Raw genomic sequence first — 6,000 nt, 5'->3', positions numbered from 1 at the left:
TAAATAAAATATTTTGATTATTTGTAATTTGTATAAAAATGATGGACACAAACTGAAAAATTGTTAGAACTTATAATTAAGATTTGAAGTAAGTTAATTGTAATTTTAAAAAATTAATTAGTAATTAATTACAATGTCATTTTTATCTATTTGTTTTATCTATTTTATCTATAATTTGAAATATGTATAAATATAAATATGTATGTAATACAATATATACAATATATACAATATATACAATATATACAATATATACAATATATACAATATATACAATATATACAATATATACAATATATACAATATATACAATATATACAATATATACAATATATACAATATATACAATATATACAATATATACAATATATACAATATATACAATATATACAATATATACAATATACACAATATATACAATATATACAATATATATATTAGAAAGCAAATGAGTGCGTGATTTAGTATTCTGTTTTATTATTTGATAATGATTGATTGAAATGAACATGCAAATTAAAAACAAATCTTATTTTTATTTCTAAAATTCAACTGTATCAAACTCCCATGTTTAAAGGAGAGAAGGAGAAGAAATTATTTATTAAATTTAACTAACTTTAACTGTAACTTATTTAATAATTTAGAACAAAAGAGGACTTCTTGACACCTTCATGTGAAGGAAGAAAAAGAATTATTTTTTACTTAATATATTTTATTAGATTACACATACACAATAATTTATTTTATTAAACCAGCAGACTTTAATTGTAAAAATAAGTCATTTATGTTAATAATCGGAGCTTCACTCTGTTTGTAAGATTGTAATATCACATTTGCTTCTACGATGGTTCGACTTTGTTGTGTTGAAACCTTCTGAGCTGGTTCATCCAATGAATTGAAATGTTGAGCTTCCTGATTTCGTGGTGGTGCACCATGAAGTTGATGTTGAGGACCATGATGCATCTGATTATGTTGAGGACCATGATGCATCTGATTATGTTGAGGACCATGATGCATCTGATTATGTTGAGGACCATGATGCATCTGATTATGTTGAGGACCATGATGCATCTGATTATGTTGATGACCATGATGCATCTGATTATGTTGAAGACCATGATGCATCTGATTATGTTGAAGACCATGATGCATCTGATGATGATTTGGTCTATTTTGCCTATGATGATAGTTAGGCCTATGATGCATGTATTGCCGTTGGGGCCCATGACGCATGTATTGTTGTTGACGAGGATCACATCGCATATGACGACGCACTGGAGGTCTTTGTTGTGGGTCACGACGCAATAGTCGCCGGCTTGGCTGCTGGTGATGCTTCTGTGGCACACCATGTTGCTTCGGGTCTTGTTTAGTTGGACCAGACTCCTGTGGAGAAGCAAATTGGACGAGAAGCTCCTGTCCCAACCCGTGTTGATCCATTTTCGTTCGTTTTGCCACAGGTTGCTCACTCTCTTCAATTTTCCTTTTAGAATCTTGATCCTTTTTGATGGTCATTTTGGATTTCTCGGTGTGTTGCATGTTTATCGAAGCTTGTAAGCGTTCAATTTCTTCTTGGACCTTCAGAATTTGATTGTCGACTTTAATTTTCTCTTCTTCAACCCATTTATTTTGAAGAACTATCAGTTCTTCGGCTGAGCAGGAAGGAAATTGTGGTAACTGAATCAGTGCCATTTCGGATTGTTTGGTAATAATTTATGTTAACCGCATCTCATATTTAAATGAATATTTATATACCTGACTATAGGTATATCAGGAATATAGTTTATATTGTGTGATAATCGATTATTATATTTTTTTACCTAGTAATCCATTTGTAATTAAAAAGATAATTGGATTAATGTAAGAAAATTAACTTTACATAAATATGCTAACTTATAACAAATAATAAGAATTATCTACAGATATTTTATTCAAGAATAAAATTTATTAAAAAAAAAAAAATTTAAACATTTTTGAATATTAAAATATTTTTATTAAATATATGTGTACAAAAATTTTTTTTAAACTATTTTAATTTTTAAAACCTTTTAAATTTTATATTCAAAATATTCCATATAATTATTGACTTTTTATAATTTTTGTTCAATATAACTCAAATTTAATATTTTTATTAAGTAAAAGTTCATTAGTCTTGGAATGTTTTTATATCTAAAAATATAAAGGGATAAAAATTCAACATAATTATTAATTTTATTTTATAAATTTTATATAAAATAACTCAATTTTATTTAAAAAATATATTAATTTTATTTACAACAGTTTTTTATACATTTTGGATATTAAAATATTTTCTTTTTTCTAATTTTTTAATAATAATTTAATTTTTCTAATTTTTGTCCAATATTTTTTTCTAAATTTATTTTCATTATTCTTAGATTTCATATTTCTATTAAAACTTGAAATTTTTAATTTTATTTTATAATTAAAATGTATTATTATTTATAATTTATTAATTGTATTTGAAAATATTTAAATTTATTTAATTTTTCTAATTTTTGTCCCCTATTTTTTTCTAAATTTTGTTTCATTATTCTTAGATTTCTTATTTTTATTAAACCTCGAAATTTTTTATTTTATTTTATAATTAAATTGTATTATTATTTACAATTTTGAAAATATTAAATTTCTTTATTTTTGTCCTTTATTATTATTATTTTTTAAATTTATATTTCATTATTCTTAGACTTCATATTTATATTCAACCTTGAAATGTTTAATAATACAACTGCATTTCTTTAAAAATTAATTTAAATAAGGATATTTTATTTTTAATATATTTGGAAATATTTATTTTTTTGACACACAGTATAAAAAGTATATTTTATTAGAGTAATTTTGTCTTCTTTCATATTTTTTTCCCTTAAATTTTTCATTATTCTAAGATTTCTATTTATGTAACTTTTTAAATTTTCACCAACATATTTCTAATTTTTTTTTTTGAGTTTGTTAATGTAAATGTAAATATTCAACTTTTATTATTTTTTTTGCCACATTATTGATTTTTTTAGGTCACACTGTACAAAAAGTAATTTTCATTTGTTCAAGTTTGTTTTTTAATTTTAGAATTTAATTAATCTCTTTTATTTTTGTTTTCGTATTTTTTTATTAATTTTTTTCCTAATAATTACTAATTTAAATAATAATAATTATTATTAATAATAAAAATAATGATATAAAAATAATAATAATAATAACAATAATTATAATTATGTGAATTGAAAGTAAAATAAAAAATAAACTGAAATAATAAAAAAAAGACTTTTGTTTTTTCCTTTTTTTATCTCGGTGTAAATTTATCGAGTTCAACTTCTTTCAACAGCAGCGATTTAAAGTCGGCCTTATTTATGTCCGTTCTCTGACCAAGCGAATTTAATTCCAGACTTCCACGGTCCGGGAAGTTGCGTCCGGCGGTCCGGTCCCCACGCTCCCGACGCACCCCGACGCGGAGCAGGCGACGCCGACCGCCGTTTGGGAGGGAACGCCGACTTCTTTACAACAGCCGGGGGAGACGACCGAAACGGCCTTCGGTGAGGTTACCGCACGGCCGACCGCCGAAAAGTTCACGGACGGATTCGATCACACTTCGACCGCCACGGCGAGCCTGAAAGGTAAATGTTTCCGGTGTTCCGGAGTTATGCGATGTTTCCTGCTGGGATTTAAGTGTTTAAGCTGTTGCGTGTGTTGTTGTTTCGGATTTGTGTTATTTGTTTGTTAATAATGGCGGAAAGTAAACTTTGGAGGGTGCTTCAGGATTTCGATGGCGATTTATTTAACCGTGTGAAAGCACAAATTCAAATTTGTCTGTACATTCGTTTAAATACTGTTTAACTAACTTTTTTATACATTTTTAAATTGAATATTTGAAAATATAATTAAATTATTTATAATATACAATAACTTAATGTTCAAACATTCTTAAACTATTCAATTCGGGAAAATATATACTAAAAATATAAAAAGACAAGTTCGAAAAAATGAAAAAAAAAACACTAATCTAAAATTAAAAATCAAAATTAGGAGCTTATTAACTTAAATTTATTATTATTATTTTCATTTTAATCATGGATAAAAATTTTAATTGATTAAATTGAAATTAATAAAAAAAGAATAACAATTAATTATTATTAAGAATAAATAACTTAATTCAAATATTCAAATTCTCAAAAGTTAAATAGTTAAATATCAGAAAAATTAAAAAAATAAGTTTTGAATAATAAAAATAATATGGAGAGAAGTGAAAAAATAAAAAGATGGTATTCTAAATTTAAAAACTAAAATTCGAAAAAATTAATAATTATTACTTTTATACAGTGTGTCTGAAATAATTATATATTATTTATAAATGTAATTAAATATTTGAAACTTAAAATATTTTAATTAAAAAATTGGAAATTCAAATTTTTTAAAAATTTCAGTGTTAAGAAATTAAAATAATCAAAAATTTAAGGAGTAACTTAAAAATATATATATATATATATATATATATATATATATATATATATATATATATATATATATATATATATATATATAAAAATGGACAAATTAGAAAAAAATGAAAATATAAAAAATGGAAAAAAAGACAACAAAATTTATTTTTAATTTAAAAACTAAATAGAAGCTTATTATTTCGAAATATTTTTATATAGTGTGGACTAGAAGAAAATGAATATAATATTTATAAATATAATTATATGTTTTAGATATGAAATATATTAATTAAAAATACTAAAATCAATAAAAAACTAATAAAATATGAGAAATTATAGTATTTAAATATTTCAAGCTTATTAATTCAAGAAATTAAAATATAAAATACAATACAGTGTGGTCAAAAAATAATAATAAAAATTTAATACTTACAAATACATCAAAAATATGTATATTATAATATATTTTAATTATTAAATAATTTCTAAATCAATTTTTAAATTGGCTAAATTTAAATTTTCAAAAATTTCAAATTTAAGGAACTCAAATAACCAAAAATTTAGAAATAATTAAATATCAGAAAAATTAAGGAATAAATACAAAGTTTTAAAAATATATATATATAAAAAATGGCAAATTATAAAATATGAAACAATGAAAAAATAAAAAGAAAAACAAAAAGCTGAAAAATATTATCCTTAATATAAAAACTAAATAGATGTTTATTATTTCGAAAAAATTAATTATTATTATTTTATAGTGTGACCTAAAAAAATAAATATAATATTTATAAATGTAATGAAATATTTTAACTATGAAATATTTTAATTAAAAAAATTGGAATAAATAAAAAAGAAATAAATTTATAAAATTTAAGTAATTGAGGCTTATTAATTCTTAATAATTATTACTTTTTATTTAATAATGACTATTATTAAAACTATAGATTGTATATAGGATGACCAAAAAATAATAATAAATATAATTAAATTTTAAAGAAGCAAATTCAAATTTTGAAAAAGTTAAAAAAAATTCAAAAATTTAGAAATAATTAAATGTTATAATAATTTATAATATGTTATAATAATTATTATTAATAAAATATAAGCTTTGAAAATAAGAAATTAAAGTGGTCAATTTAAAAAAAAAACTAAACAGAAGATGCCTTTTAATGTTAATGTCAAACGTTAACAATTGTTAACAAAAATTGACAAAATAGAAAATAAATTATGGGGAATTATAAAATATATGGGAAATTAAAAAATTTAAATATTTAAAGCTTATTAATTCCAAAAATTGAGAATTTCTATATAATAATAAATATTATTGGAATTATAGTTTTTAAATATAAATAGAAATAATTAAATGTTATAATATTAATAGTATGGCATAAATAGAAAATGTATATTAATAAAATATAAGTTTTGAAAAAGAAAATTAAACAAATACAAAGGAACAAAAATTAGAAAAGTTGAAAGAAACAAAAAATTACAACATTAATTAAATATTCTCTACTTAATAATGAATATTATGGGCTGAAATAATAATAATTAA

This window comes from Aethina tumida, chromosome 5 (genome assembly GCF_024364675.1).
Source record: "Aethina tumida isolate Nest 87 chromosome 5, icAetTumi1.1, whole genome shotgun sequence".
NCBI classification, from domain to species: Eukaryota; Metazoa; Arthropoda; class Insecta; order Coleoptera; family Nitidulidae; genus Aethina; species Aethina tumida.
This window is presented reverse-complemented; position numbering follows the sequence as displayed.